Consider the following 21,610-nt stretch of genomic DNA (forward strand, 5'->3'; position numbering starts at 1 on the left):
AAAAGGTTGCCAAAACACCTCATGAGATGTGGACCGGAAAAGCTCCCAATCTGGACCACATCAAGATTTGGGGTTGCGAGGCTTTTGTGAGGCGCGAGTCTCACGATAAGCTCGAACCTCGAAGTGAGAGGTGTATTTTCATCGGCAACCCAGAGAGATCCTTCGGTTACCTCTTCTACAGACCTAGTGATAATGTGGTCTTTGTAGCAAGGAGAGGAGTCTTTCGCGGGAGAGAGTTCATGAGCCAAGGAAACAGTGGGAGGCAAATTGACCTTGAAGAAATTCAAGAGTCAAGTGGTGAAGGAACCTCAAACCCTAGCAATCAACCTGAGGAGGAAACTCCTATTGATCCGACAGAAGAGTCTGTACCTCTGAGGCGTTCCACGAGAGTTAGGAATGCACCTGAGCATTACTATGGTTTCCATATTACTGCGGAAGGTGATACACTTATCAGTGATAGCACACTGGTAAGTCTGGATGAACCTAACAGCTACACGGAAGCCATGGAAGGCCCTGAGGCTGCTAAATGGAAAGAGGCTATGGACAGCGAGATACAATCCATGTATGATAATCAAGTTTGGAACTTGGTTGACAATGTACCAGGTCGTAAGATAGTTGGGTGCAAATGGATCTTCAAGAAGAAGACTGATATGGATGGTAATGTACACACTTATAAGGCGCGACTGGTTGCAAAGGGCTTTTCTCAAACTCCGGGAGTTGATTATGATGAGACCTTTTCACCAGTAGCGAAGATTAAGTCTATTAGGGTTATGTTAGCCATTGCTGCATTTCATAATTATGAAATATGGCAAATGGATGTCAAAACCGCTTTCATTAGTGGAAAGTTGGTTTAGGATGTTTACACGAGTCAGCCAGAGGGTTTTGTCAGTACAGAGTACCCTAATAGAGTGTGTAAGCTTGAGAAATCCATCTATGGATTGAAGCAAGCACCTCGCAGATGGAATCTTTGTTTCGATGAGAAAGTCAAAGAGTGTGGCTTTTCGAGAAGTGAAGATGAATCTTGTGTATATGTCAAGGCTAGTGGGAGTATAGTTAGCTTTTTGGTACTGTATGTGGATGACATACTACTCATAGGAAATAACATCCCAACTTTGCAGGAAGTGAAGTCCTGGCTTGGAAAGTGTTTCACTATGAAGGACCTTAGAGAAGCTGCCTATATCCTAGGGATAAGAATTTTGAGAGACATGAGTAAAAGACTAATTGGTCTTAGTGAGAGTACCTACTTGGATAAGGTGCTAAATAGGTTCAGCATGCAGAATTCCAAGAAAGGAGAGTTACCGATCTAGAGTAACGCCAGAATGAGTAAGACTCAGAGCCCGAGTACAGAGGATGAGATAGCAGAGATGAGTCAAGTATCGTATGCTTCCGTTGTAGGCTCGATCATGTATGCTATGACTTGTACTCATCCTGATATGGCCTTTGCGTTGAGCATGGTCAGCAGATATCAGGGGAACCCTGGCAAGGCTCACTGGATTGCGGTAAAGAACATTCTCAAGTACCTGCGGAGGACTAAGGACTGGGTCCTTACCCTCGGTGGGAGTGATGACTTGAGAGTATTAGGGTATAGTGATGCTAGCTTCCAGACTGATAGGGATAATTTCCACTCTCAGTCAGGCTGAGTCTTTACCCTAAACGGAGGAGCAATTTCTTGGAAAAGTTCCAAGCAGGAGATAGTAGCTGATTCAACTTGTGAATCAAAGTATATAGCGGCAAGCAAGGCAGAAAAAGGAGGCTATATGGCTGAAGAACTTCATTGGAGACCTTGGAGTTGTACCAGCTATAAAGAAGCCTATAGAGATTTTCTGTGATAGTGAAAGTACATTTGCCTTAGCCAAGAAACCAAGGGATCACGGGAGATCCAGACACATCGACAGAAAATACCATTTCATCAGACATCGAATTGAAGAAGGACTCCTCATGGCAAATAGGGTATCATCGGATGAGAACCCAGCAGATCCTCTCACGAAGGGACTGGGTAGGGTTAAGCATCTCCAACATGCTACGCGCATAGGGCTGAAGGATGATATTAGTTTTAGTAGTTAGATAGCTTTGAAATTTGTAAAGTGTAATTGACATTTGATGATGAATAAAAGTTGTTTATTTATGAGTAAAGTGTTGCTATCTTTTGTCAATCGTTTACTATCGTTTCAATTTTGCATGTTTTGACTTCCAGAATAATTATGTTATGGTATTTCATATTATCCAAATTCTCCACAGTCGGTCATATGTTGGAAGTAAATATTAATGAAGACTGTCATGTAGTTGGTTGTAGATGTCTAAGATGTTGGACATAGCAAAGTGTTGCTACAACACTCATGAGTGCTCATAAGTTATGAGTATTGGATTCAACCCACGCTCACTTGTATCACTTAATGGAATTTATCTCGAGTGATCGTGAGATGGTAATATCATATAAGTCTTCAAACCTAGAGATGTGATTTGTTGCCTATGAGTTGGTGATACATTGATTGTACGAAAACGCATTGGTAACTCGATGTTATAAAACGTGCCTTTGTGTATAATTCAACAAGTAGTAGAACAAGCATATGAGTCGAAGTTTATCTGTTCCTTCTTGGATTAGAAGCGAAATATGGGCCCCTCGATGATTTTGTATTGACCCATGTACTGGGCCCGGTCAGAACTAAGTTGATGTGTTCAATTAAGTTCTATGTCAAACAAATCGGAAATCGACAAACAAACTGCTGGACAATAAGTAAGACATTGTTCCATGTATTTGTCTGGCTAATATCTAGAACAGAGGATTATATGATCACTTATCTTAAATGGCGTATCATCATCATCTCAGTTCCGCGAGACCTTGAAAGAGCTACGATTGCTGATCGGTTCCTGGAGTCATTCTTGCAGTTATAGTTATTAGACTTATCCAAGTGGGAGACTGTTGGATTAGGTGTCTAAGTTCATAACTATTCCTGGAATGTACTTGACCCGGTTAGCATGGTCCATTTGGGTTGCATGGCATTGCAACACTTGGATAGACTAAATGAGTGAAAGGACACTTAAGGATTATTAATATATTATAAGTTCTAATATATTAATAATATTATTTAATTAGTATTGATCAAAGAATTAATTTGGAATTAATTAAGTGATCAAAAAGAGACTAATTAAATATATGGGGTTGATTGTGTAAATCATCTATTCTTGTATAGTGGGCTAATGATCCATGGTTTGTATGGATTGGGCTAAAACCCATAAGGTGCTCCATGGATAGTCCATGGAGGTTACAAACCCATGGATCATGGAATATGGAAAGCCATGACAATTAGGGTTTACATGGTGTAACCCTACTTGTGCCACAACTATATAAAGACCCCTAGACTAGCAAAATCGGCACTACAAGCAAGTACAAAAGGCCTAGCCGAATTTTGAGTGTTAGTGAACTTCTCTCAAGGTTATTCCAAGTGTTGTGGTGTTATGTGGGACATTTGAGGCATCACACTTGAGTTGTTAGGCTCACAAGGTTCTCAAGGAATCCAAACAACAAAAATGTATGTTCTTCTACTAGCATTTACATTAAAAAGTTCCCCATGCCAAGCTTGTTAGGTTAAGAACCTTGGAAAAATCAAATTTGCATGTATCATAGTAAAACATAGATCCAAGGTTTCTAGGGTTGCATGTACACCTTAGGAGTGTTAGAATGATCAAAACCCTTCAGAGATATCCAAAGGACTTCTGCGGATAGACGATGAAAATACACCGCTCACTACGAGGTTCGAGCTTGTCGTGAGTCTCTCGTTTTACGAAAGCCTCGCAACCCCAAACTCTATATATGCCAACGAGGGAGCTTTCCCTATCCACATCTCGTGAGGTGTTTTGGAAACCTTCTTAGTAGGGACTAGATTAAGTATATGGGCGGCAAACTCTAAGGCATACCCCCAAAATGAGATAGGTAACGAAGCACGACTCATCATGGAACGAACCATGTCCAACAAAGTTGAACCAATCCAACATGAAATTCATATATATATTCTTGACTAAAGATGATTAAGGTCTCAATCTAAGCCTTTAGAACTGAAATGAAGTATATCCTCTCCCTTAATTATAGCAAAACAACTTTTTCAATCCCTGCAGCCTCACGAATTGAAACTTTTGTTTTTTATAATTAACATTGCTAACTTGCAACACTAACAATAATTATCATGTTCCCACTAACATGATGATTATTAGCATAACACTTATGCTCCCACTAGCTTTGACATGTACTCAGAAATCAGCTGGACTTCTAGAAATCAATACTTTATTGACTTTCATACCAAAGTTCAGATTTCTGATACGAGATGCTTTGATAAAACCTTATCAAAATCATACACCTTTCCTTAGATAGCATGCATGTGTGTCTAAACAATTTCAGAACTATGAAAAGGGACGACGTAATCATAGTCTCAATTGTTTAGACCTTTTGCCATCTGCTTCAAATCTACTTGGTGGAAGTGTTTCCTCACCATCATTTTCATGAATAGTAGAGAAACCTTATGACCCTTAGATTTTATGATGTATGTGTTCTTATCCATGTGAATCGTCAAAACCATAGTCACAAGACAAGGATAATGACAAATCCAAACTCATATGGACTGAACTTATGCAATCTTAACTTCTTGCCACCTGGCAGTACAGGGTCTGCCATTGCTTCCAAGTTGTTATGCAACCAATTGAGAACTTTCAGAACTCCTATGCAAAGCCAACTTTAACTGGAATAGGCACAGAATATGTCAACACGATAGGTTATAAACCTCAAGTCGTGTGCTAGTGAAGAACCTCAGGTTTTATTCTTGATTAGTTCTTGAAATTCTTTTTAGGATCTTTAAGACTCCCACTATCCTCTTGACATATAAGAATATCTTGCCAAATATTCAAGAGATAGTGTGGATTCTTTATCAAGACAAACACTTCACACAATTGGCCTTAGTTGGTCTTTGTTTTATCCAAAACATCACAACTTACCAATTTCAAATGTACAAGAGTAGGACACTTTTACTCTTACATTTGACAAGTGTTTTAAACCTTTCTTTAAGATATGTCACTCAAGTTACAATCTTGGAGTATGACTCTAAGAATTGTTTTGGAACGAAGTATGACTCATCTTCCTGATCTAAGCATTTCAACAATTCATGACTCCTCTTCTTAGTCATAAGAATGCACTAAGATGACCTTTAGAGGACTAATTGTGATATGATTTCTAAATCATTAAGATGATCACAAACATGATACTAAAGTACTCTCCCATATTTTCAGATTTGAGAAACTTTTATCTTTCTGCCTAATTTGATTCTTCCCATTCGTTCTGCCATACATTGAGACTTTTCCAATGTTTCAGAATTATACTTAAACTTGTAAGTATAACCATATTTACTAAACTTTAGTAAATCTAATAGTCTTAACGAGCTTTGTGGTGGACATGACCAGTGAACAAGAATGTGTACTCGATCCCTTTAGTCCTTCACTTGACTCACACATCCATGTGAACAAGTAATTAGTCTTGATTTTCCAATGCTTGAAAGTTCTTATTCACCATACTATTCAACTTGCATGATTCCAAGTTTCGGTCCAATTGAAACTTGGGAGATGAGGAACTTTCCTGATTTGGTAAATTTAGACACTACCACAAATGAAAGAATCAAATCCATTTTCCAATATTGCTGTCAGTGGAATTATATAAGCAACAATTTTCCACAAATGCCATTGTAAGGATACTCCAAATAAATAAAATTAAACAATTTTCTTTTATTTTAAAACTTTGCGGAAAAACTTATCCTTACAATCCACATGGAAAATTGTTGTTATCTATTTCTTAGCAATATATCATAACTTCTTAAGCAACTGCTCAAAATTCTGATGCGATCGAAATCCACCTTCGCGATCAGAATCAGCATATACTTCCTTTAAGATTTCTCTCTATTCTTTGATTCTTAAAACATCAACATGTGACCCAGTCACATCATGTAATGAGGATCTCAGAATAGAACTTAACAGAGTTAGATAATGGGCTCTACCTGATGTAGAGTCAAACTTATTGACTTTAACATCCTTAGGTAAATTTGGCAGCTTTGCAATCAACGCCCCTTCCTTTGGCAAAATAAACATATGGACCCTTTGGTAATGGGACTATCGCAGACTTATCCTTTCTCTTTACCATTTGGTCAACCGGGTTAACTATGGCCAATCCCTTTCCATTGGGAAGAGAATGCTTTTTCTGGATTTCCAGTGTCACCATTGTCACTGTCCATAAAGTTTTTGGGAAGTTGATCTTCTAATCAAATTTGCTTTACTATCGTTCCAAATCATTGCTGATTCAGCAGCACCAAGCAAATAGATATGATCATTAAGGTTCATGTCATAGTCTGTTTCATAGTAGTCCCAAAGGAACTCACTATGTGACTTACAAAGTGATTGAACATCCAACTTTCTTAAGACTTTGACACCCAACTCTCCCGGCTTGTCAATATGTGACTTCATCTCTAAGATGTGATCACACATAGACCTTGCTTGCCATTAGGGCTTGAGTGACCTTGAACTTGTGGGTTAGGGAGAATATTTGGAGGAGGTAGAGGAAGAGAAGTATGACTTCCATGAGCCAAACTCGGGAATTCATATTCATTAGGAAAGCTTGGTTTGGGAAGATCATTGTTGTCTAAACCAGACACCAACAATGGGAGAAATTCACGTAAAGTTGATTTAAGTCCTTAATATAACACCCAATATGATATATTAAGGCTAGGACCCAACAAACTATTTTATAACTTGGAAGAGGGATGCCGTAATCCAAGCTATAAAATATTTGAAGGTAGGTGAATGACGATTCACCAATTTCCACCAAGATAAAAGAAATGTATTATTAGGTTTTAATTGGTTTTGAAACTCCTAGATTCTTTTGAGATTCATTGAACTTTTCAATGGCATGTTTCAATCTCGAGTGTGCCCTTCAGGTTTTGTGACTGGGATGCCGAGGATCACAAAACAAGGTGTGAAGTAACCATGCAAATATACTTGGTACCCTTAATATTTACCCCTCAATCGATGTGCCGGTTAACCACACACGCTCCAACGATACTATGATAAACATTAAGTTACCCTTTGCCTACCTTGTTAAGTCCAGGTTAGTGTGCCGGTTAACCACACACGCTCCACTAACAGCTTAAACAAAGTGCAAAGTGTAATTTCATGGATTAGTACCTTATTCACATTTTCCTAAGTAACTAAGATTGGGAATTTATAAGTGTTTAGTTACTTAGTATTTATCATTATACTTATAATGAAGGGAGAATTATAGTCCTTGTCCTACCTGTTCGGCTAACGACCCTCCACCAGTCAAGGAAGCGGTGAGTGAGAGTGGACACCCATTAATCTGCCATTTTATAGGCAGTAACCTTATACCCACCTTATAGACCGGCTTCGTGAATGAGGCCTACTAATGGTAAGACGACTTGATCTTATACATATATATATATAATTAAAATTATAATAATAGTATAAGGGTTGAATTTTAAACTTTTAAATATCTAAGGTCTAGTTTGGAATTAAAGTATACAGGGGGGTAACTTTACAAATTCCAAAACTTGAGGACAAGTTTTGAAACCTTTCAAAACTCTTGGATCTTTCATAACTTATGAGTTTAATTAAGGTTTAATGAAAAAAAAAATTCAAGTTCCATAACTTGAGGACAAGTTATGGAAGACATTAAATCATTTAATGATGACATTAAAAATAGTGACTCTTCTATTTTCATAACCTATGAGACTTAATGACACTTTAAAAAGAAAAACTCTTCACTTTCCATAACTTTGAGGACAAGTTATGGAGTTCATAAAAACCATTAAGATCAAATATTCCAATTAATACAATAATCAAATAATTTTTCTATGATCTAGATTAAACTCATAAGTAAAGATAATTCACATCAACAATTTTCAAGAAATTAGATAATCATATAAACTAATACAAATCTTGAAACTTTGACAATTATCCTTTGAAAACTCTTGGAATTCATAACCTAAAGATCTAATAAATGAGACATTTCACATCCATAACTTATGGAAGTTTCAAAACTCTTAAGATCATAACTTTAAAAAAAACTTTTGAGTTCCAAAATTTTATGACAAAATTTGTAACTCCTTAAAACCATTTAGATCAAACTTTTAAAACAAATAAAATAATCATATCATTCTATCTTTTAATAAATTGACCTAATTCAACTCTTGTAGTAAAGTGACTCAAATTTTATAAATAATTAGTTTTTCATAAAATCATGTAATTATCATAAAATTTGACAAACTTTATGTTTTTTTTCTTTTTTTTTCCTTCAACATGAAAAAAAATACATTTGCATCAAATATAATAGAAAACAACTCATGTCTCTGATACCACTGTTGGGTTATGAGCATTCTAACACTTCTATGGTGTACATGCAACCCTATAAACCTTGGATCTATGTTTTATCTATTATACATGCAAATATTAACTATTCCAAGGTTTCATCCTAACTAGCATATTATGAAGCACCTATACTACAAAGTTCTAGTTAGATGACATACCTTTTGATGTAGCTTGATGTCTTCAAGCTTTAAGAGCTTAGCCCCAATAGTGTGGAAGCCTCAAATGGAATCACAAATCACCAAAACACCTTGGAAGAACTTGAGAGAATATGTATGCACACTAAAATCGGCCCACTCTTATTTTCACACACTTGTGCCAATTTTGTGAGCCAAGGACCCCTTTATATATTATGGAGGATTAGGGTTACATCCATGTAAACCCTAATACCCATGACCTTTCATTTACATAGGATCCATGGGTTAAAAGCTCCATGGACCATCCATGAAAGCTTAGCCCAACCTAAATGAACTTGGCCCATTCCATATATATAAGAGTCCATATTTAATTAGTTCTTTTTGATCACTTAATTAATTCTAAATTAATTCTTGATCAATACTAATTAAATAATATGATTCCATATTAATATATTAGAACTTATAATATATTAATATAAATCATAAATATACTATTCTCAAAAGACTATCCATATAAATTGTACCGGTGAAGTGCAACCCAAATGGACCATGCCGGGTCGGGTCAAGTACATACCAAATATAGTTATGGACTTAGACATTAATCTAACAGTCTCCCACTTGGATAAGTCTAAAACTATTATTGAGTATGACTTCAAAACCTAACTGGCAATCGTAGCTCTTAAAGCCGCTGTCGAACTCTGACATTGTCAATGACTTGTCCATTAGATAAGGGATCATATATTCCTCCATTCTAGATATCATATGGACTGAGACATGGATTATAATCATTCTCTCTGTCCATTTGTTGTTTCCCGATTTTCGATTTATGATGACCGACTGATTGAACAAATCAAATCAGTCCTGGCTTGGCCAAGCACTCACATGTGTCATCGCTAAATCATCGAGGGGCCCACAGATATCGCTTTTATCCCGAAGGTAAAAGGAATGGATAAACTTCGACTCATATGGCTTGTTCTACTACTTGTTGAATCATACACAAAGGCATGTTTTATAACATCGAGTTACCAAATGCGTTTTCGTGCAATCAATGTATAACCAACTCATAGTAACAACTCATATCTCTAGGTTTGAAGAATATAATATATTATCGTCTCATGATCACTCGTGATAAAATCCATGAAGTGATTCAAATGAGGGCGGGTTGAATCCAATACTCAGAACTTATGAGCACTCATGAGTGTTGTAGCACCACTTTGTCCACCAACTTGGACCTCTACAAACCAACCCATGACAGTCTTGATTCATATCTACTTCCAACATATGACCGACTGTGGATGGTTTGAATAACTTAATCATTCAGGAAGAGCGACTTAGTTATTCTGGAAGTCAAAACATGCAAAGTGAAACACAAGAATAAATGAATCAAATATGGTATCAGACCCTATGAATATAAATAAACACTTTTATTTATCACCATACTGATTACTCATTATTCATTGTTTCGGTTTTATCAACTTTATACTTGAATTAAAAACACTAGTTGTCCCATGCTCCAAGCATGTACACTATGTTTTTCTTAAACAATAGCTTTGCCATACACCAAGTATGCACTCTATGTTTGTCTATGATCCTTACTTTGTGAAATAAACCAATTGAACATAATTTCAATGATTCTAATTTCACACTCCCAAATCCTTATCGAAAAATGTGAGAATTTCAAATTCCTATCATTTATCGAAATCTGTTTAGATTTTAAACTTATATGCACTGACCCTCCTGTAATGAATATGTACAAAGTCACAAAGACTTGTCAACAGTCATTATAAGGTATTCCAATGGAGATCAACTCCATGGAAACTAAGTCTCATATTCAAAGTACATTGCTTTGGACATGCTTCTTGCATTAAGTTTTCTAATCTTACACAGATAACTTCCACCTATGGAGACAACTCCATATTCTCATTTTGACTATCACTTCTGAATAAGAGATGCCTCTTTTCAGAATATGTCAATATGGTCCTTCCAAAATTAGCACTATACTTCCAACTGTCCCTGAGCAACCAATCTTTGGTAAACCTCAGATTGTCCTCGACAATTGCTTAATCATTTTAGACATATCCAATTCTAGACCTTTTCCCTTCTTAATGCCTCTGGGCATTTGGAAAAATTTAGAAATGACAAATATTATAGCACATGCAATCGATCCTGTACCCAAAGCAAATGGTACATGATTCATGATGTCTCACATAAAGACATGATTCTAGACCAGTCTTCTGCTACAATATTTTTATTTGCCATGTTTTCAAAATTTGACTATGAAGAGGGATGCCGTAATCATAATCGAATTTTGAGAACGCAATATATAGAATTTCCTTAAGTTGAACCAATCCAACATGAAATTCATATATATATTCTTGACTAAAGATGATTAAGGTCTCAATCTAAGCCTTTAGAACTGAAATGAAGTATATCCTCTCCCTTAATTATAGCAAAACAACTTTTTCAATCCCTGTAGCCTCACGAATTGAAACTTTTGTTTTCTATAATTAACATTGCTAACTTGCAACACTAACAATAATTATAATGCTCCCACTAACATGATGATTATTAGCATAACACCTATGCTCCCACTAGCTTTGACATGTACTCAGAAATCAGCTGGACTTCTAGAAATCAATACTTTATTGACTTTCATACCAAAGTTCAGATTTCTGATACGAGATGCTTTGATAAAACTTTATCAAAATAATACACCTTTCCTTAGATAGCATGCATGTGTGTCTAAACAATTTCAGAACTATGAAAAGGGATGTCGTAATCATAGTCTCAATTGTTTAGACCTTTTGCCATCTGCTTCAAATCTACTTGGTGGAAGTGTTTCCTCACCATCATTTTCATGAATCAGAGAGAAACCTTATGACCCTTAGATTTTATGGTGTATGTGTTCTTATCCATGTGAATCGTCAAAACCATACTCACAAGACAAGGATAATGACAAATCCAAACTCATATGGACTGAACTTATGCAATCTTAACTTCTTGCCACTTGGCAGTACAGGGTCTGCCATTGCTTCCAAGTTGTTATGCAACCAATTGAGAACTTTCAGAACTCCTATGCAAAGCCAACTTTAACTGGAATGGGCACAGAATATGTCAACACGATAGGTTATAAACCTCAAGTCGTGTGCTAGTGAAGAACCTCAGGTTTTATTCTTGATTAGTTCTTGAAATTCTTTTTAGGATCTTTAAGACTCCCACTATCCTCTTGACATATAAGACTATCTTGCCAAATATTCAAGAGATAGTGCGAATTCTTTATCAAGACAAACACTTCACACAATTGGCCTTAGTTGGTCTTTGTTTTATCCAAAACATCACAACTTACCAATTTCAAATGTACAAGAGTAGGACACTTTTACTCTTACTTTTGACAAGTGTTTTAAACCTTTCTTTAAGATATGTCACTCAAGTTACAATCTTGGAGTATGACTCTAAGAATTGTTTTGGAACGAAGTATGACTCATCTTCCTGATCTAACAATTTCAACAATTCATGACTCCTCTTCTTAGTCATAAGAATGCACTAAGATGACCTTTAGAGGACTAATTGTGATATGATTTCTAAATCATTAAGATGATCACAAACATGATACTAAAGTACTCTCCCATCTTTTCAGATTTGAGAAACTTTTATCTTTCTGCCTAATTTGATTCTTCCCATTCGTTCTGCCATACATTGAGACTTTTCCAATGTTTCAGAATTATACTTAAACTTGTAAGTATAACCATATTTACTAAACTTTAGTAAATCTAATAGTCTTAACGAGCTTTGTGGTGGACATGACCAGTGAACAAGAATGTGTACTCGATCCCTTTAGTCCTTCACTTGACTCACACATCCATGTGAACAAGTAATTAGTCTTGATTTTCCAATGCTTGAAAGTTCTCATTCATCATACTATTCAACTTGCATGATTCCAAGTTTCGGTCCAATTGAAACTTGGGTGATGAGGAACTTTCCTGATTTGGTAAATTTAGACACTACCACAAATGAAAGAATCAAATCTATTTTCCAATATTGCTGTTAGTCGAATTATATAAGCAACAATTTTCCACAAATGCCATTGTAAGGATACTCCAAATAAATAAAATTAAACAATTTTCTTTTATTTTAAAACTTTGCGGAAAAACTTATCCTTACAATCCACATGGAAAATTGTTGTTATCTATTTCTTAGCAATATATCATAACTTCTTAAGCAACTGCTCAAAATTCTGATGCGATCGAAATCCACCTTCGCGATCAGAATCAGTATATACTTCCTTTAAGATTTCTCTCTATTCTTTGATTCTTAAAACATCAACATGTGACCCAGTCACATCATGTAATGTGGATCTCAGAATAGAACTTAACAGAGTTAGATAATGGGCTCTACCTGATGTAGAGTCAAACTTATTGACTTTAACATCCTTAGGTAAATTTGGTAGCTTTGCAATCAACGCCTCTTCCTTTGGCAAAATAAACATATGGACCCTTTGGTAATGGGACTATCTCAGACTTAGCCTTTCTCTTTACCATTTGGTCAACCGGGTTAACTATGGCCAATCCCTTTCCATTGGGAAGAGAATGCTTTTTCTGGATTTCCAGTGTCACCATTGTCACTGTCCATAAAGTTTTTGGGAAGTTGATCTTCTAATCAAATTTGCTTTACTATCGTTCCAAATAAAAGATACGCACCTGCAATGTTCGGTGCAGAACCGTAACAATATAATCATGAGTCAAAGTTAACAAGGAAATAAAAGATACGCACCTGCAACGTTCGGTGCTGCTCGTGTCTCCATGGTAGTCATCTGAAAAGCCCTGCCTCCTACCGCAGGTGCCTCTACTCGGCCCTGTCGGCCGTCTGTAATCCTCAACGTCGCAGGGGCAGGTGCCATCACCCGTCCTGCTGAAGGCAAACTCGGACACTGGACCTTCTTGTGGCCTCGCTGACCGCAGTGAAAACATATCAGGTCTGATCCCTGAGTGGTGGTCGCAGTACAATCTCTGCTAAAATGACCAGTCCGGCCACACTTAAAGCAGCCAGAATCCCCACCACTACCACTCCTACACGCACCCTCGTGCGTCCTGCCACACTTCCCGCATCGGCTGCGACTATGAAAATCCCTCGATCTCGAATCTGACCCCTTGGGCCTTTTGCCTGAACCTGTGGCTACCTGAATCTCATCCGGCTTCCTCTTCTTGATCTGCTCCAGATCAATCTCCCTCTCTCTAGCCCGAGCAATCATGTCCTCCAGCGTCTTGCAGTTGGACCTGCTCACAAACTCCCTGATGTCACTCCTCAACATCTCATGATATCGGGCCTTCTTCATCTCCTCATCCGCGACATACTGTGGAACAAGAAGAGCCCTCTCTCTGAACTTGGCGGTGATCTCCGCCACAGTCTCAGTCGTCTGCTGGAGATCCTAAAACTCTCGTGCCAACTGCTGCACCTCAATAATTGGTGCAAACTCAGCCCTGAACCTGGCCGAGAAATCACTCCATGTCATCGCGTCCAACGCGGCATCATCACCCATGGCATGACCAACCTCCTCCCACCAATCCCGCACTCTGTCCTTCAAGAGACAGGAGGCGATTCTGACCTTGTCCCCCTCGGGGCACCGGCTAGTATGAAAAGCGTTGGCAACATCAGCCAGCTATTTGCTGCTAGCAATGGGGTCTCTGGCCCCATGATAATCTGGTGCTTCGCAAGCTCTAAACTCCTGGAATGTCAAGGTACGCGCTCCCACCAAAGCCATCATCTCTGCGCGAAAGGCTCCCAGCCTCTCGTCCAAAATCTCTAGTATACCCTCCTTGACCGTGCCAAAGATCACAGGAGTCTGGTCTAAGATACTGTGCGTGACCTCAGCTGATACAAATTCTCTCATCCGCTCCTCGAGCTGCTCGGTCCCTGAACCCGATCCTGATCCCTCTCCGGCGCCTGATCCGCCCACTGCTCTCTCATGCAATGTCACCATGCTGAAAACATAATACAATAACTATCAAAACACACATCACTGCTGAGGGATCACTCATACCCACACTACAAGTTTCCCGGCCTCATCTCGGCCCTTCTTGAATCGAGTAGGGATCCTCTGCTTTCAGTAGTACGGGCCCATACTACTTTCCACATCTATCCGTACTTTCCTCAAGAACTGCCTCGACTCCACCAGTCACTTTTACTGCTAATCTTTGCTACCCTCATCCTAGGCTTGCCCTAGGGAAATCTCTGACTCCACCCAAACCAGTCTTCAGCTGCTGAAGTCCTCCTTGTAATGCCAATTAGCCATTACCTGAATACCATCACATGTGACGAGGCTCAGATAATCCTTCGAGTAAAAGACTCGTCCCTACAACGGTTAGACTCAGATAAGAGTTGCTCAATAGGGCCAAATCCAGCACTCTGAGATTATTCAATCCTGATCGCATGTGACGTGGCGTATTCACCTAATGGCTAACTCCCATCACTCAGAATCCCACAAAGCACAAAGCAAGTAGCATTCAGACACAGGAAACTACTCAAGCAAATCTATCATTATAACAAGAAACTGTGCAAGCATACCACATAATCTCATATACTCAGGCATAACCTAAACAGGCTATCCTACTACTGTCTAACCAGTACTATCATGCAGCTCAAAAGCACATATAACAGGCACATAAGGCATCCTTCCTAGATCCTTAGCCCAAGTCTAGCATGCTGTTCTACTAACTGATAAACACAACATAAACTTGTATGGGTATTTTGGGGTACTTACTTGAGCTCGGCTGATTGCACGCACCACACCCTTTTTCTCCCTTCAAAATTCTTTTCTTTCTAATCCCTTTTTGGTTTTTCTAAAACTCTTTTCTCTTCTCAAAACTCCTTTTATAAAAATGATTTTCCTTTTGAAAATTTCTATACCAATTCCTTAGTTTGAGTTCAGACACACCCGAAAGTATGTCCGAATCCCTCAAACCAAGGCTCTGATACCAACTTGTAACGACCCCAAAATCACGACTAAAAATTTCTTTTTAAAACTTTACTCAAAACATAATTGTCAAAGCATAAATAAAATCATAACATAAATCAGAGTGTTAATTCCAAAACATATTTTCATTATCAGAGTAAAACATCCCAGGCTGCCTAATCAATGGTATGTGCCATGCGATCACCCTGAGCTCTTCCCTCCGCTACCGGAAGTACCTGAAACCAAAACTGAAAGCGTAAGCACGAAGCTTAGTGAGTTCCCCAACCTACCACATACCATACACATATTGCATACTGCAAATATTGGGCCTCGCCCGCTACAACAGGCCCCGCCTGGCTTCGAGCCCCGCTCGGTGTACAGATCTGTTTCTCTTAAGCCCCTCCTGTCTCTGGGCCCCGCCCGCTAACATATACTAACATACAATCATATCATAACACATAAACTGGACATATACTACTGGATTCCTGTTCTAAGGCCTCGCTTATCTTGGGCCCCGCCCCTGTCCTGTTACTGATGAGTCATGGAACCCCATCCACGCTCCTACTGATAGTGAGATACGAGCCCAGCCCACACTCACTCCCTTCCTACCTTGGGCCTTGCCCCTGCTCTGCTGCTAATGAGATATGGAACACCGTCCACACACTACAATTGGTGAGATACGGGTCCTCGCCCACACTCACCTCCCTACCAGGCACATACATGTATCACAAAGACAACAAGTATAAACTATCATGTAAACCGTTCCTTGGGCACCCGCCCGCTAACATTGGACATTGGTCCTGATTATCATACTAGCATACAGTGCCTAGGGCTAACCCCCGGGTCTTCCTACTCATAACTACATGGGTCGGCATTGTGGCCGTAGACCCATCCACACAAAGGGAAAACTCACCTGCACTACTGAACTTTGCTGATAACCCTCTGCTGCTAACTGGAATTTCCCCGATTGCTGCTTCTTCGGCTCCTCGAGCTACCAAGATCACAATATCACTTAGCCCAATATCATAGTCACTCTCAGGGTAAAATTACCATTTTACCCCTACCCCATAATGGTCCACAACTAGGGCCCAAAACATAATATAAAAAGGTCCAACATTAGGTAGGCTTCCCAAGCCCACTATTGGCCCATTAATGGCCCAATTTGCTATATTGGGCCCAATCCCATTATTGGGCCTTACCCTAAGCCCAAAACATATACTTGGCCCATAATCACTGACTCCTGATGGCCCACTAAGGCCCAAAGACCTATAGTCCAAAGCACAACCCACACTGAGGCCCAAATGCTCAAGGCCCAAACCTGGCAGCGTACGCGGGGCGTACTTCTAGGTACGCTGAGCGTACTGGCTGATGGCTTGTACGCCGTGCGTACCTCCTTGTACGCCCATCGTACAGCCCCATTAAGTCAACTTTCTAAGAAGTGCTTAATACCCCGATTCAGAAGCTACAAACTCAGATCCAAGCCTTATTCCATGTCTTAAGCCATAAAGTCACTGCCTTGGTGACTTTATATGGCCCAAACCAACTCAAACTCCCAAAATAATCTTCTACTTCCATAAAGGGGACTAGATCTCATGCATGGACTTAATAGGACCATAAAGGTTGGAACTTTACTGCTTATGGGACTCATATGACTCTAAGGGAGGCAACCCTGGTCTTAGAAACGTGCTTAAGTCTCAAAGACCCAATCTCGGGACCAAAAAGTCCATAAACTTGAACTAAAGGAGATCTAAGAGATTAATCATCAAGATCAAAACTTTTTACCTTGAAGAGGTCCGAAATGAAGCACTTATCCCAGATCTACAAGCTCTAGCTTCCAAGGTTCCTCCTTGCCAACCTTCTTCTTTTCTCTTCCAAGCTTTAAACCACCAAAAATGGGTTCTCCAAGGTCAAGATCTCACAAAATGAGGGTAGGGACGTTCTAGGGTTTCTTCTGAGGTTGGGGAGGCTGATATGGGGGCTAGGGTTGAAACCATTATGTCCTTTATATAGTGCTCAACCCAAAATTTAGGGTTTCATGACTTTTAGCGTACGCTGGGCGTACCTCCACGTACGCTGGGCGTACGCCTTGAACATCCGCGACCAAGTTGCCCCAGTACGCTGGGCGTAACCCAGCTTACGCTGGGCGTACCCACGTGTGTTCCAAACATGCATGCATGGCCTTCCATGCGAACTTTTCTCCATAAGGGCCATTATGTCAATATCTTCAAAGTGTCATAACTCCTTCATTCTAGATTCGTTTCTGATGAACTTTATATCCACGGAAAGGTGGCGAAAAGCCCTACGCTTCTAGCAGCATATCTCAGCCCCACAACCTTCTCAAAATAAACTCCCATCCTAAAAATGACCAAAACGCCCCTAGCTTTGGTTTCTGAAATCCACGAACGAATACTTTTAGAATAGGGTGTTACAAAGAATCGATATGCAACACATCATTTCCTAAGTTGTCTACAACCATCACAGTTTCATATATACCATTACAAGGCAATGCTTCAAAATAGAAAGAACCATTAAAGAAAGCATTAATAGAACCTTTTTCATTATCAAACAAAAATCTAAAACCTTGTTTATACAAACCATGAAAAAAAATAATGTTTCGTGTCATTTCTGACGAGTAACGGCAATTATTCAAATCTAAACCTAACTCACTACTAAGCACTAAGAGTAAACTCCAATCTTGGTGACAGGTGACGCTTTCCTATTCCCCATGATCAAGTTTATCTTCCCATGCTCCACATCCCTACTTCTTCTTAGACCCTGCAAGTCAGAACAAATATGAAAACCACATCCTGTATCGAGGACCCAAGACATATCATGTGATGATTTGTTAGAATGAATATCATAAATACCTACGAAGCATGGCTTTATCTTCCCATCCTTGATATCTTGCAAGTACTTCGGGCAGCTTCGTTTCCAATGCCCTTTCTCGTGGCAGTAGTAACATTCTGCATCCTTTGGGTTGGAGGAGGGTGTAGCGAGAACATCCTTGGTTCCACTAGAAGAGGTACCATCGTGGGACTTTCCCTTGTGGCTCTTAGAAGGAGCCTTCCTATTCTTACCCTTCCCTTGCCCAACTGCCAAAACAGGGGCGGTAGTAGGAGTTGATGCAACGAATTTATCTTTCAGACTACTCTCAGCAGTCCTTAGCAGGCCTTGAAGCTTGCTTAGAGTGACCTCCTCCTTGTTCATGTGGTAGGTCATACGAAACTGGTTGTAACAAGGAGGTAAGGAGTGTAGAATGATATATATGTCCAGCTCCTCATCGAAGTTAACATTTAACTTCAGCAAGCGGTCCACATATCTTTGCATTTTCTACAGGTGGGCTGTGATGGACTCTCCATCCTTCATCTTGGTAGTGATCATTGCAGCAATGATCTCGTACCTTTCTTGCCTCGCGCTTTGATGGTACCTATCCATCAAACCTTGATGCATCTCGTAGGGGTAGTAGTCCTCGTAGGACTGTTGGAGTTTAGCGGTCATTATTGCGAGCATGATGCAATGAACTTTCGTAGCATCTCGCTCGTGAGCCTCGTAGGCAGCAATCTCTTTGGGAGTAGCAGTGTTGACATTGATTTCTTTCAGCTCATTGTCGAGAACATACTCCTTGTCCTCGTAACGGGTGACCATTCGAATGTTGCAGATCCAATCGTTGAAGTTTGACCCATCGAAAATCACCCTCCCACACTAATTCATGAGTGAGAATGAGTCGGAAGGGGTCGATCCAAAAACGTTATTGTTGTTGGAAGTAGACATCTGAAATAGAAAAGAGACAAAGTTTGATTAGATAAGAATCCCCAATTAAACACCCAAATGAGAAATTAGGTCTAGGATCCAACAACATTATTTATAATTTAGAAGAGGGATGTCGTAATCCAAACTGCAAATAATTTGAAGGTAAGTGAATGACGATTCACTAATTTCCACCATGAAAACGATAAAAAAGGTTTTAAGTTTTAAATGAATTGAAACTCCTAGATTCTTTTGAGATTCATTGAACTTTTCAATGGCATGTTTAAATCTCGATATGCCCTTCAAGTTTGTGACTGGGATACCGAGGATCACAAACAAGGTGTGAATAACCATGCAAATATACTTGGTGCCCTTGATGTCATTTACCACCTAATCAATGTGTCGGTTAACCACACACGCTGCATTGATCTATGATAAACATCGAGTCACCCTTCGCCACCATTGCTAGTCCATATTAGTGTGTCGGTTATCCACTCACGCTCCACTAACAACATGGCAGGGTGCAAAGTGTAATTTCATGAAATAGCATCATTTCACATTTTTTCCTAAAGTAACTAAGATTGGGAATTTTATAAAAAACATTCAGTTACTTTATTTAATCATTATACTTTTAATGAGGAATTAATTGCCTTATCATACCCGTTCGGCTAACGACCCTCCACCAATCAAGAAAGCAGTGGGTGAGAGTGGACACCCATTAAACTGTCATTTTATAGGCAACAACCTTATACCCCCCCCCTCCCCCACCCGCCTTATAGATCGGCTTCGTGAATGAGGTCTACTAACGGTAAGACTAGCTTATCTTACATATATATATATATATATATATATATATATATATATATATATATATATATATTATTAATCTTATAATATTATAATAGTATAAGGGTTGAATTTTAAACTTGTAAAATTCTAGGGTTTAGAATTTAAATATTTCAAAATTAAACTTTTAATAAAAAATTTTAATTCCAAAACTTGAGGGCAAGTTTTGAAACTTTTCAAAACTTTCTAGATCAAACTACAAATAATTTAATTAAACAATTAATTAGTGATTATCTAAATTTGATCTAATTCGATTACATGGCAAAATAATGCAATCAAATAATTCAAATAATTAAAATTATCATATAAGGCAATAATTATCTAATTAATTGGCAATTATCTTCTATTTTGATAAGGATAATCATATCAATTTAATAAAAATTTGATTTTATTAATCAAAAACGTTTTTGGTAATTATCCCAATCCAAAATAGGCCAAAATCCCGAAAGATATGCTCTCTGACTCTCCGACTCGCCGAGTCACAGACTGGACTCGTCGAGTTCATCAGGTGACTCGACGAGTTCAACTGTCAGAGGGCAGAAATTTCGATTTTTCAAGCAATGAATGATTAAACAAGGCATCAAATACAATACAAAAACAGCCGAGGCTCTGATACCACTGATGGATTTTGAGCATTACATCAATCCTATGGTGCACATGAAAACCCTAAATCTTGGATCTAGGTTTCTCTAATTGTACATGCAAACCATCCAAAGCTTGTAAACCCTAATTCTAGCATAGAAAAATCGAAAAATCATAACTAAACTAGGGTTAAGAAATTATCTTTCAATTGTAGCTTGAAGATCTTGAGCTTTGAGAACCTAGCACATCAAATGCGATGCCTCTAATGAATCACAAACACCAAAGCAAGTTGGATGATCTTGGAGAGAGGGGAAGGAGGCTCAAAATCGGCTCAATGATCTCTAGGGTTCAAGTGGTAGCCGATTTGTGAAGCCATAGGGTCCTTTATATAAGTGAGCTGCTAGGGTTTCAGTCAAAACCCTAATTTGATTGCTTAGGCCTTAAGCAGTCCACAAGAACATTCCAAAAACAAGGCCTTGGACGAAATCAATGTGGGCTTTCCCCTTGATTTGGTCCACCCCATTTCTAAGGGATCCACAACCCAAAATCCAATTATCTTATAATTTCAATTCTAGTCCCTATGTTCAATTAATATCTTTTGATCACAAAATTAATTCTCAATTAATTATTGACCAATATTAATTAACCAATATGATTTCTCTTTTAATATATTATTCATATAATATATTAATAAACCATAATAACCTCTTTCTCCATTAATCATCCAGTCAAGTTGCTCTGATGAAGGCAACCCAAAAGGACCATGCTACAACCGGGTCAAGTACATACCAAATATAGTTATGGGCTTACACACCTAATCCAACAAGTTCCTTCACTGTACTCGTGGGTCGAAGGCACCAATGTCGGCCTACTAGATTATGTTTGTAGGATGATAATTGTTTTTGTGACACTTATTATGCATGTATGTGCTCCTTGCTTT

Source organism: Lactuca virosa, chromosome 2, assembly GCF_052849685.1.
Source record: "Lactuca virosa cultivar CGN04683 chromosome 2, Lactuca_virosa_CGN04683_v6, whole genome shotgun sequence".
Classification (NCBI taxonomy): domain Eukaryota; kingdom Viridiplantae; phylum Streptophyta; class Magnoliopsida; order Asterales; family Asteraceae; genus Lactuca; species Lactuca virosa.